General features: G+C 44.4%; 1 long non-coding RNA gene across 1 annotated transcript; it reads right to left on the reverse strand.

The window, feature by feature from the left end:
- On the reverse strand, positions 163–1,881 carry LOC109837956. Its single transcript, XR_002246511.1, has 2 exons — positions 1,141–1,881; positions 163–966 (listed from the first exon to the last, which is right to left on the reverse strand). It is a non-coding gene; the product is annotated as an uncharacterized LOC109837956 (long non-coding RNA).

The raw sequence follows: 13,675 nt of genomic DNA on the forward strand, positions 1-13,675 counted from the left end.
AGGTAAAAGTTAGGATAAATTTCACAAAGCCCCGAAGTTTGACAAAATATCTTCAAATTTTCCAGTAACTTATTTTTTAACAAATTTTTAGCAATGATATCCAAAACCATTATTATCTTCAAATCATCACCATTTAATTTCATAACAAAAGGAAAACAATGCTACCATCAGCTGGATCACAGAATATCAATTCCAATATATGTACGTCACAGGAAAACAAAAACTTTCAATACAAATATGGATCCATATTTAAAAAACTCTCTTTTCTTTTCAATAACAAATAACATGAAACTACTACTCCTCACTGACACCTGAAGAAAAATCTGGATATTACACAATGGCATTGGCTGCACTAGCAATCGTAGGCCACAAATCAGCACACTCCTTTCCAATTGGTCCAGTAATTGCAGATATTTTGGTTCTGACCTATACTCATTTCCACGTGTAGTTCCCCCTAGTCTCAAGGAGTGGAAAGATCCGAAAACTGATATCAGACTCAAGCAGAGACTCAAAACCTACCAGAATCACAATCCAGAATATGCCAGGAGGACCCGAATCCTTCGAACTTGCCGCGAAGTTCTGCTACGGCCTCAACATCGACCTCACCGTTGCCAACGCCGCAACACTTCGCTGTGCAGCCCATCACCTCCAAATGACCGAAGAAATTTCGGACAGAAACTTAAGAGTCTCAGTCTGAATCCTATCTCAAAGAGACAGTCTTTACCAGCATCACGAACTCCATCTCGGTCCTCCATTGTTGTCAATCTCTGCTTCCAGTAGCCGAAGATATCGATTTGCTTACTAGAATTGTATCTGCAATTGTCAGCAATGTGTGTAAAGAACAGTTGACTTCAGGTTTATCGAAGCTCGACCATAACAAGACAACTCTTGTTGTGAAACCTCATGACTGTGGGAAAAGTCGATAGGGATTCTAGGCCTGAGTTTTTCCAACGTGTTGTTTCTTCCCTGAGAACAAAGGGTTGTAAGCAAGAAACAAATAGAGAAGCTTCCAATGAGAATCTAGCTTGGGCATCAATAATTTGAAACTACATGGAAGATAAAAATAAACAATATGCACTATATAAAATGATGCATATGTACGCATCAAACAACAATAACAAAACTAAGTAATCCACATACTCATCTTTCGACCTGCTTCTGCTTCTTAGCGTCATCCTTCATGTGCATCACTTTTGGATAGATCTCCCCCACAAAAAGAACTGCAACCTCCATCAAATAGAATGCTAAGCATTTTCTTAGATGCTCTTACAACAGAAAAAACAAACAGAGGACTTCTACCTTAAATTCATATTCAACTAGAATTTTCATGCTGAAAGGATAAACAGCATACAATAGAAACAAGAAAATATTGGTACAGAGAATCTATGACTTATCATTCTACTATATGCCCATGTGGTAAGCTCATCATAAACCATGCTTTTAATTAAGCTTCCAAATTTAAGTTAAATGATTGGTGGTATATGGATTAATAAAAGTGAGTTGAATATAAAATGCAACCATGGTCATGCTCATTCTGCAACTTGAGCAATTGTCAACGGATAAAAAGCATGTTAACTTACATGAGGGAATGTTCTCTGTTACAAGACAAAATTTTGTCAAACATAATTGCTGAGTTTCTGTTATAAAAAAAAAATCCACGCACCAAATTAAAGGTTTAGAGGAGTCAACAAATATATACAGTCCATGGAAGATAATGAGGGAATGTTCTCTGTTACAAGACAAAATTTTGTCAAACATAATTGCTGAGTTTCTGTTATAAAAAAAAATCCACGCACCAAATTAAAGGTTTAGAGGAGTCAACAAATATATACAGTCCATGGAAGATAAACTTTGCAGTTTTATCATCGACTTAACGATTAACTTTGTGTTAGTGGGGGCCACCACGTTGAGAACGTGTGAAGAGATCAGGTTTTGAGAACGCGTGAACAGTTTTGAGAACGTGTGAACAGCAACGAACTCAGGCCCACCTAGGATTCTCTGCTATATATAGCTTTTGTTCTCTTCCCTAGGGTTTTTGGTGCAATTGAGGGGTACAGCGGCTTGGAAGCAAGCAAAGGGAAATAGCGGCTGCATGCAAGGAGTTTCCACTGTGGGTAATTTTTCGGCGGAGGAATTTTTTTGTGTGTGCAGTCCTTTTGTGTTTTGAGAGAGATATTTGTGTGAGAGGTTGTAGAGATTGTGTGAGGGTTTAGATTGAGTGATTGTAAACCCTAGTTGTATTCTCTCCTCTCTAATAGTAGATCTCCCCCCTCATTGCCCCGTGGACGTAGGCAGTTTGCCGAACCACATAAAAATTGATTGTTTGAGTTTGTGGCCATTGTAATAGTTTTAGGATCCGCAGTCCTAGAGCTGACGAGAGGAAGAGCAAATATCCCACTTTGATGGGATATTAGGCTTTCAGATTCTTATTCCCTTTGAGAAACAAGAATTCTTATCGATCTTTCTCTCTTATTGTGCACCAGAAACTCTGCCGAAATTTCCGCTGTGCACAACACTTTGTAGTTTCATTCATCGATGTAACATCTGAAATTTCATTTTTTATTTCCCCTTCCCATGTGAGGAAAGACATGTAGGATTTCATGTAACTATGGAATTTGGGTTTATTTCTAATAGGTCCTAGATGAACTGTTTTAAGAAAATATGATTTTGCACAACGAGAAAGTTCAAAATATTCAAGCTGTTTGAGTTCCCTCAGAATGTACTACTATATATGCCTTGTGCTAAGCTCAATTTAAGCCATGGTTTTAGTATGGAATGTCACAAATTAAGTAGGGGTTGCACAAAACATGGCTTATTATAGGTAAGTAATTAAAGTTGATTGGCTACAAACTGCAACCATGGTCATCCTTCTGTAATTTTAAGCCCTCGCCAACGCGGTTTAAGCTCTGTCACAGGAAGAAGAATTAGTCAAATATAGTTGTTCAGTTGTTTAAATTTGTTCGTTTCTCACCAAATTAGTGGACTAGAGGACTCAACTTGTGAATTTCAATTGGACTTAAAAAAAGATGTACTTGGTTCTTCAATTATATAGTAAGCACTACGTTAGCTGTAATAAGAGGTATAATTCTGTACACTGAAAATTTCAGTTATTAAAGCTGTTCAATTTTCTAAGATGATGCGAGTGTAGATATTAACACTTTCAAGTTTCAATAGAGATGCTAAGCTTAGATTGATACGTATCTCAAATATACATAGAGAAGAACGCATTCGTAAAAATTGGAAGATTAGAGAGAAGAAAGCATTCGTAAAAAAAATAGCGAACTCACGTGAGCACAGCCGTGTCCATCAAAAACACCGAAAAAATGAAGCTTTCCGTCGACTCCAGAGATTCTCTTTGCAAAATCCGGCCGAATCGATACAGCATCCTCCATCTCCTTCCTCCGTCCACAAACAGACGTCATCCCGTACCTCGGACACCGATCCCATCCACTCAATCCCCTATCGATTCCTGCGATCTCAAGTTTCTTCCTCTTACGGCTGAACTTGCCGGCGATCTTCGTGGCGTCGACTCCTGCGAGGAACTTGAACCGCCCGAAGAGGGAGCACGCGACAAGGGGGAGAGATCAGATCTAGGGTTTCGCTGGAACGGGGGGAGAGATGAGACTAAACCCTAGAGTTTCGACGAGAGAGGAGAAGGGGAGAGAGGAGAGATAGAAGTTTGGCGCTGAGGGAGAACTTGAGAGTCGGGATCGGGGGGCTGAGAAATGAGATCGGGATTTGGTAAATACCATCGCGTCGGGTGGGATTTGAAATATCTATATTTGGGCTTTCAATTTCTCCTATCTCAAATAATTTGATTTGAAATCTTAATCTAATTGAAAGCCCAAACTAAAGATTTGGATTTGATATACTCTGTATTTGAAATCCAGGGCTCAAATCTAAGTTCCCAAACACAGCCTTAGGATTTTTGGCAAACCCTCAGCCATCAACGGATTTGATTAGCCTTTACCGACTACCGTTTGAGTCGGGCTAGCATGCGAATTGTTTAAACCCGTTCCGCATGTGACGTTGTGCTAAGAGAGTTAACGCTCTTAGTACTACGATATTGAACACGTAGACTTCGTCTTTCTCACGGGAATAGACTACCCGGCAACGCGTGTTAGGCGCTGACTTATCCTTACTTAGGATTCAGGATAAAATTCCCCGTGCGTGTGAGGCACGGATTATCGAATACATAGACTTCGCCATTGTTACGGGAATAGGCTACCCGGCGACACGTGTTAGGTGTTGACTTTAGGATTTTTGGCTAACCCCCAGCCTTCAACGGGTTTGATTAGCCTTTACCGACTACCGTTTGAGTCGGGCTAGCATGCGGATTGTCTAAATCCGTTCGCATGTAACGTTGCGCTAAAGGAATGAACTCCCTTAGACTTTGTGCTATGATGTCGAATACATAGACTTCGCCATTGTTACGGGAATAGGCTACCCGGCAACGTGTATTAGACGTTGACTTATCCCTACTTAGGCTTCGGGATAGTATACCCCAGAATCGAACTCTGGTGTCTTTTTGGACAGTAAAAGACTAACCTGGCGACGCGTGTTAGGCGTCGGCATATCCTTTCTTAGGATTCAGGATGAAATTCCCCATTCGTGTAAGGCATGGATTTTGGTGTTATTAATAACAACCTGCCACAATGTTGAATATGTGAACGGGTGTTCTTTTTAACGGTTAAGAACTAATCGGCAGCGCGGGTTAAACACAGACTTATCCTTGCTTAGGTTTCAGGATAGAATACCCCAGAATCGAACTCTGGTGTCTTTTTCTACGGAAAAAGACTAAACCGGCAACGCGTGTTAGGCGCAGACTTATCCCTGCTTAGGATTCGGGATAAACTTCCTAGGATGAATCCTAGATTGATAAATATTTGAAAAAGGTGGTGTCTTCTCTTGGGGCAAAGACGAACCCGAAATGGGAGAGGAAGAATTTTATACCCATTCTGGAAAGGAAGAATTTTATATTCTATTTCCAGTGCAAAAGAAACTAGGAGTGGGATCTCTACTCCGAGAATCTGGAAAAATCTAGATAAACTTGCCTTTTATAGGATTGGTTATCCAAACTGAAGACGGGTTTTTCGTTTATCGAAATGAAATTTTAACTTAGGTTATAACCATGAGAAGGCTTAACCAAAGAGAAAAAGAAGGGAGTTCTTTCGTTTATCGAAAGGGGACTCTGAACTGAAAGTGGACCTCTTGTTCATGGAAAGAGTCAAGAGGGCCAAAAAGATATTTTTGGTGGACTCACTGTCAATTGAAATTGATCAGTGAGGGATTTTGGTGGTGAAAATGATTTTGGGTTATCCTCTAGAATATTAAGTGTAATATTCTTCAAGGAACTTCCCGGTAAACGAGTTATCCTGAATGTACTAGGGATAGTACTTTTTCAGGAACTTCCCATTTATTGGCATTAATTGCCTGGCGCCCTCTTGAGTAATCAGGCGATATGCGCCGTTTGAATAGACTGTGTCTATTACAAACGGTCCTTCCCATTTGGGTTCGAATTTACCTTTCTTCTTGGAGGTGAGAATTATTGGTCGGCGAGCAGCGAGGACCAGATCTCCTTCCTTGAAGCTTCTCTGTCGGACTCTTTTGTTAAAAGCCCTAGACATCCTGGCCTGATAAAACTCAATTTGCTGTTGAGCTTCCAAGCGCTTTTCATCCAGCCTCTCGAGCTCTTCGAGACGCTTCTGATGTTGTTCCTCCGTCGTCATCTCCGTTGCGAGGGCGATCCGAAGGGACGGAATCTGAATTTCCAGCGGTAGCACAGCTTCACACCCGTATACCAGAGAATACGGGGTAGCTCCCGTAGGCGTGCGTATGGTGGTGCGATAAGCCCAGAGTGCTTCACCGAGTTTATCGTCCCAGTCTCGTTTATTGGTCTTCACGAGCTTGGACAAGATCTTAATGATCGTCTTGTTAAACGCCTCCGCTAATCCATTCGCGGCGGGATAATAAGGTGTTGATGAAACATCTTCAATTTTGAACTTGTCGCAGAATCTGACGAAGGCATTGCTTATGAACTGTGGACCGTTGTCATGAATGATCCTTCTTGGCACGCCGTGTCGGTAAATGACATGATGCTTGATGAAATTGATGACGTTGTTCGTCTTCACTTCTCTAAGCGGAATCGCTTCAGCCCACTTTGAGAAATAATCTGTGATCGCGAGGATGAACCGATCACCTTTGACTGAAGGGGGAAAAATTTGTTCTTCTTCACTTCTCTAAGCGGGATTGCTTCAGCCCACTTTGAAAAGTAATCCGTGATTGCAAGAATGAATCGATCACCTTTGACTGAAGGGGGAAAAATAGGACCGACAATGTCCATACCCCATGTCTCGAACGGCCAAGACGTGGTTGACGTGTGTAAATGCTCTGGTGGTTGGTGCATATAATTTGCATGTATCTGACAAGCATGACATTCTCAGGCGTATTCAATTGCGTCATGAACCATCGTTGGCCAAAAATATCCCATTCTCCTGATGCGATCATACAATTTGGGACCGGGTTGATGCGCACCACATTCTCCTTCGTGTGCTTCCTTAAAAACTTCTTCTGCTTCTTTGTTCGAAAGGCATACCATCGTACCCTCTACGGTATAATGTATGGGTCTCGGTATTATAGAAGAATCTTGGTGCTCTTCGGCGGATTGATTCTCTTTCTTTTACATCCTCTGGCAAAATACCATATTGGACATAGTCAATGATAGGAAAACGCCAATCTCGGGACTCAGACCCAATTTGAGTTGAATTCACCTCCTTGGTGTTTATGTTTCTGTCATCTTCCTCTTCAATATCCATATCGTATATGGGTATGCAGAGCTGATGTGTCCTTACTATGACTAACAGCTCAGTTTCGGGAGGCTGCGCAAGTGATACTACTAATGCTGCCAGTGCATCCGCATAAGCATTCTGGAGACGAGGGATGTATTCAATAAAGAATTCTTCAAAGGAATCTGCCATTTTGATGGCCTCCTGGTGGTACGGGATCAGGTCTTGGTTCCTGACTTCATACTCTCCACGGACTTGGTTGACTATCAATTGAGAATCCCCAAAAGCTTCGAGATATTCGACCCCCAGCTCCTTGGCAAAACTAAGTCCAATGAGAAGCACGTTGTATTCGGCTATGTTATTGGAACACGGACTAGTCAGTGAATAAGCCCGAGGCATCACATGCTTCCCCAGGGAAATTAAGACAACCCCAACTCCGGAGGAAACTGTAGAACCTCCCGGGGTTATTACCCTATTAACTGCCCTCGAAGCACCATCGAAATATAATTTCCATACTTGTTGGTGCGACGTGGCGTTAACCTCGTGAGTTTCATCCGGCAAATCATCATATACTTCTGCCGTATCCGTTGTCGGGTTTGCCGCCAAAAGATCGCAAATCGCTTGTCCTTTGATCGACTTCTGTTGTTTGAAGTGCAAATCATATTGGGACAAGAGAAGGGCCCATTTCGCTAACCGCCAATTCATTTCGGTGCAACGAGAACAGGAGGGTTCGCTAGATATTTTTTGATATCTTCGAATGCTTTTTGGCAGGCGTCGTCCCAGATAAATGACACCCCTTTCTTGTTTAGCTTAGAGAATGGTTGGCACTTCCCAGAAAGATTTGAGATGAACCGCCGGATGTAAGCTAAACGCCCTTGCAATCCTCTGAGCTCTCTTAGATTTCTAGGAGGTTGCAGCACGTGTATCGCCTTCACCTTATCGGGATCGATATGTATACCTTTAGTGGTGACAATGAATCCAAGGAATTTTCCGCTGGACATTCCAAGGAAGGATTTAGTGGGGTTCATCTTCAATTGATGGCTTCGCATGAGATCGAACATCGTCTTCAAGTCCTTGATGTGATCTTCTTTATTACGACTTTTCACAACCAAATCATCAACGTAGCATTCGACCGTCTTCCTGAGATGTTCTTGGAAAATCTTAGTCATCGCTCGCTGGTATGTGGCACCTGCATTCTTTAGACCGAAAGGCATTACCGTGTAGCAAAAGACACCGAGGGACATTCTGAACGCTGTATGCTTCTCGTCATCTAGGTGCATCTTGATTTGGTTATATCCTGAAAAACCATCCATAAAGGACATTCTCTCGAATCCGCATGTATTGTCGATAATAACATCCGTGATTGGGAGAGGAAAGTCGTCTTTTGGACATGCCGTGTTCAGGTCCCTGAAGTCGCTACAGACCCTGATTTTGCCGTTCTTCTTCATGACTGAAACAATATTAGCCAATCTGGATGTTGTTCCTCTCGGATAAATCCTGATTCGATCAATTTCTTAACCTCTGCCTCAATGGCTTCCATTATCTGCGGACGAAATCGTCTTTGCTGTTGTTTGACAGGTTTGGCATCTGGCTTGATATCGAGGCGATGCATTGCTACATTGGGATCGAGCCCTGGCATATCTTCATAGTTCCACGCGAAGACGTTAATATATTCCCTGATGAGAGCAATTAATTCTTCCTTCTCATTTGGGGGAAGACTATCGCTGACGAATATAGGCTTTGGGTTGGCCTCGTCACCCATATTAACTTGGACTATTTTATCTTCAGTGGGGGGTTTCCTCTGTTCGAACCTATCACCATACTGCATGTTCAGGTGATGAACCCACGGGTCTTCCCATGTTGGCATTTGATCGTCGTCTTCAGCTGTAGCCATGTTCGCCATTAGGGATTTGAAAGCTTCTCCCAGACTTGTATCGGAGTCCCATTCTGAGGCATCTGGCGAATTTCCATTTTTGTATTGCTTAGATGATTGGTCATTAATTAACCAACAACATTCGTCTTCTGAAGAAGATTCATACCCTAACCCTCGTCCGTATTTATAATAATCATCGGGTCTCCCCTTTGGTACATATGCCGCTTTGGCTGGAACACGAGGACCTCGATCGAAGTATAGACCTTCTCCGAGTGTGAAATCATACCCCTGCTTTTCCATGAGCTTGCGCGCTTCCGGACTATACTTAGATAAATGCCGACCAGGTTTGTCATCATCTTCATCTTCACTTAAGAAATGATCTGGTAATGGAGAGATTTTTCCTTTACCGTAAATCACTTCTTTTGCGCCTCTTATTTTGTTCGGGATGACCATGGTTGTTCCGAAAGAATGCTGGAGGCGTTCCTTTGCTATATAGGACGATCGAAGCGGCATATATAAATCGGGATTATCATACAATTCTTTTATCACATCATCAAGAGACAGGGAGTACTCCAAATCGTTATTTATTTCATTATTGGTAAGTTGCCAGTTACAACTGCCCTCTGACGTTTGTTCATCGTGAAGGTTGATTACAAAGGGTACAATGTCGTTTAAAACATAACCTCCATTGTAATCAAATCCGGCTTCGGTATCAGCTTCTTCTCCGCTGTCCGTACCATGGGCCGATGATTCAGTATCAGATTCGTTACCATAAAGGAGAGAATCAGTGAAATAATTCTCATACCCTTTGAATGGTTGCTTATCCGCGACCACCGTCCTAACCTTATTATCAGTGTCGACATACTTTAAACACTGATGGAGTGTGGAAGGGATTATAACGTTACTATAGATCCAAGGCTGACCCAATAGTAAGTTATATGAAGTTTCGGCATCAATCACATAACACGTGACTTCCGTCTTCAAATCTCCCATTTGACACTTTACCCGGATCTTACCCAAGGGTCTTGACCCGCTAGTATTGAATCCGTAGATAACAGTGCCCGTGGACGCCAACTTGCTAACCGGAATGTCGAAGAAATGCATCAAGCGAAGCGGCATAATACTCACAGCAGAACCCGGATCCACTTGGATTCGGTTAACTTTGCTGGAGCCAATATACCTGATGAAATATAGCGGTCGATCGTGGTTCGAATTCTTCATCTGCATATCTTCTTTGGTGAAAGTAATGCAGGGAAGGTTCTTAGTTGCTATATTGCAGTATTGACTCAACGGTTCTGGCCCTTCTAGCACCGGCTTGATTTGAGTCAGAAACACCTCTGAATTGGCCAAAGCTTCTTGCAAGGCCTCCCTGGTTTCCTTGGACAAACGCGGCAACTCATACAGCGTTATCCGTGCTGGAATGTTGGCTAGTTGAGCCATTATATCGAAGACTTGCGGAGTTTTCGAGCTTTCCGGTTTGTCTCTTCCAATCAGGCGACTGAATCAAGACTGCTTCGGATTCGGAACCTCCTGGGGATTCTTCTCTTTCGGTTTATTCACCGGCTGTCGTCGAGCCTCTTCGCCCGGTGTAGGACTTGTAATCACCCCCATCTCCGTGAGAGTTTTGGCTGGTCCCCGTTTATTCACCCCCTGCTCACTAGGTGGTGGATAATTGTAGTGATACTCATTTCCGCTTCTAGTGGCGAAGACTTCTTGTTCTTCTTCAGAGAGCGGGAAAATAGGAGCTTCATCGCCATCCTCCTCGAAGATTGCGGATGTGGCATTACAGGACTTGCCTTTGCCCTTTCTTCTCGAGGAAGTCGCCCACTGTTCGTCTTCAATGAGATCAGGATGAACCCATAGGATTTCGCCGTTTGGGGCTGTGTGTGGCACAAGTCCTTTTTGGCGCTGTCCATGTGGGCCCTCGTTCACAGTCTTTATCCCTACTTTGGTGATGCACTCCGGTTTAAACCATGTTGTGGGCACCGATCCAAAGCTGATTGAAACCGCGTTTGCTCCAACATTTTTGGACGGCTTCGGGGTTATGACGCCTACATCGATTAGTGCCTGGATCTTGTCCTTGAGGTGGTAGCACTACTTGGTAGGGTGATGGACCGCTCTATGGTATGCGCAATACTTCGGATCCGTCACTTTGCTAGCCCCTTCTTGATCCACGATCGCTGGCAGCTGGATTTTGTTATTCTCCAACAGGTATTTAAAGATGCCGGGAACTTCGTCATCCTTGAAGGAGTACACTTTAGGAAACCTCGTCTCCGAAGATTTCTATTTCTGAGACCGTTGTTGCCATTGCCCCCGAGGTTGTTGTGGTGCTTGTTGCTGCTACTGTTGCTGAGGTTGCAATTGGAAAGTTTGATTAGCATCAACTGCATTAGCATGTGCCTTACCTTTCCCCCGTGGGACGAAATTCTGTTGCGGAGCATTATTCGCCTGTTGGCCTCTCTCCGCCTTCTTGTCCCCATTGCTTCCAACACGTCCAGTGCGAGGTTGTTGTGGTAAGTCTGGAGGATGAATTCCTCGGTGATCGGGTCCCGACAGTTCATCGCCTTGTTCCGGAACCTTTTGACGAAGGTGTCCACCAATTCCCCGTCTTTCTGCTTCTCGTCCAGCAGCGACCCGATGGATATCTCTGTGTCATTGTCGAAGAAATTAGCGAGGAATTTGGTCTCCATATCATCCAAGCTGTTCACGCTTCCTGGCTTGAGGCGGTGATACCAGTCGAAGGCGGCTCCACGAAGAGTGCCAACGAAGGACCGTACCATCAGAGGCTCATTACCAGAGATAACCCACAGGTGCGATTTGAAGTAAATCAAATGCTGAGTAGGTGAACCCATCCCATTAAACGGGCGGCGATACCAATCGAAGGCGGCTCCGCGAAGAGTGCCGACGAATGACCGCACCATCAGAGGCTCATTGCCAGAAATAACCCACAGGTGTGATTTGAAGTAAATCAAATGTTGAGTGGGGGAACCCATCCCATTAAATGGCGTGAAGTTAATTAGGTTGAACTTCGTCGAATATGGGATCGATTCCCACTCTCTTGGGTATTGACAAGGAATGCCTGTTTTCTTCATCTCTTGAGCGGAAATCAATGTGTTGATTTTGCTCTCGAGGTTCTTAATCTTCAAGTTTTCACCTGTGTTTTCTCTAGCATTCTCATTACCACCCCCTGCATTGACGGGAGAATTACTGGTATTATGAGTCTCGTTCGCATTCGTGTCCTCATCTTCCTGATGAACTTGGTTACGAGGACTGGGCTCGCCTTGCTGGTTCATCAATGCTTGGATTTGTTGGTCATGCATTTCCCTCATGTTCTGCATGGCCATCTGCATTTCGAACCTGAAGGTTTCCTGTTGCTTAGCTAAGGCGTCTTCAAGCATCTTGGCCACTTGCTCCGCACTTATCATAAGTGCCTCGCGGGGTTGTCCCTCGCTGGATACTGTATTATCTGATGCAACTGCGGAGCCGGCATCAGATTCTTCATCTTCTGAGGGGAGTCTTATCCGAACCCTACCATAGGTTGCTCGCTTGATGGTTCTGGACTGCAGATGAGTTCTAGGCCGGGATTTTTTTAGAATCGACTCGAGACTATCTCGTGCCGATGTCCCCTTGCTGGTCATATTGGTGGTGACCCTCGGAAATTCTCCATCTTCAACCACCGTTCTTCTTCGTCGGAAAAGCCTAGGCCTTGGTTTTGGCGTTTCGGTACTAAGTCTTTCGAAAACCGAAACTCTTTCGGGGACCGCCTTGATGCAGTTGCACTCAGACAATACTGCCCGAATGAGTTTGGAACAGGGGCATTGAGTTTCCTATTCTCGGGGACTCCTCTTCCTGGTTTTACTCGTACCCCCAACACGATAGTACAATTCGTCTGCTTGACCTATCGTGTGTTGGCACGCCTTCTTAGGTATAACATTATCGTCATTCGATGATACTGTTTCCTTCTGAGGGTGAACTGCCTTCTTTGGGCTTTCAAAAGTTACGCGCCTAAAAACATGCCTTTTTGGGCGTGAGTTCTCAGCGGGCTCTTGGACTTCAATGCGCAAATTGGTGCGCGTAGCTACCCTGATTTCTTTATCACGTTGGAGATGACGGCGACCCCCAGCGTGTTGAGTCGTTCTGGGCTTCTTCATCGGGCCCAAACGCTCGTGAATTGGAGCTTTGCCTCTCACGTCAGGAATTGGACCGAGGCGCTCCAAAATTGGTTTCTTTGGCTTCTTCCTTCGGGATGATTCTGCATGATCTCCCGGAGAAGCTATTGGAATTATCGGCGACTTTGGTTGATTCGTCGGTGGTTGAACTTTTGTTAGAGGCTGCTTCGGCCTCCATACTTGGCGGGTTGGTAATGGCTTTTTGGCCACTCTTTCTTCCTCCAACTTCTTGGCCTCCTGCACAAGAATTTTTGCTTGTGCGAGTAACGCGCGGCGTTTGTGAATCCGCTCTTCAAGTGTCGAACGGTTCCGTTTGACCCGGATCCATTCGCTCGTTGGCGGCTTGGAGGAGCTGCCATTCTTCAGTTGTTGAGGCTGTTTGCCTCCCCTGTTCTTCAGATCCGCGTTGTAGCGGACTCTGTCTGTGGACTCCATCGCCTTAGCGAATTGCCGCGCAAGGCATTGACGTCGTCTCTGGCGGGCTCTCTTTGAGAGAGTCACAACGCCCACAACAGTAGAGGCGTCGGCAAGAACAGGTTTGACCTCATTGGAGGTCGGTGGAACTTCACCCGACGCAACTTTGGCGTCAGCTGGGGTGAGAGCTTCGTTGGCGTTCTGAACTTCTTCAAACCAACGAACTTTTCTCCTGGAGGAGAACTTCTTGGACTTGCGAGGGGAGGTAGATCCGGACGAGGATGACAGATACTCCTCGAACTTAGCCTGATCGAATTCATATTCGACCTCCTCCTCGACCGGGATTGAGATCCGCGGCTACGACGTGACGATCTCGGCAGCGAGATCGGTGGCTCCCACTGTGATCGCCAGATTGTTCGTCATTGACGTCATTG

Source organism: Asparagus officinalis, chromosome 4 (genome assembly GCF_001876935.1).
Source record: "Asparagus officinalis chromosome 4, Aspof.V1, whole genome shotgun sequence".
NCBI lineage: Eukaryota > Viridiplantae > Streptophyta > Magnoliopsida > Asparagales > Asparagaceae > Asparagus > Asparagus officinalis.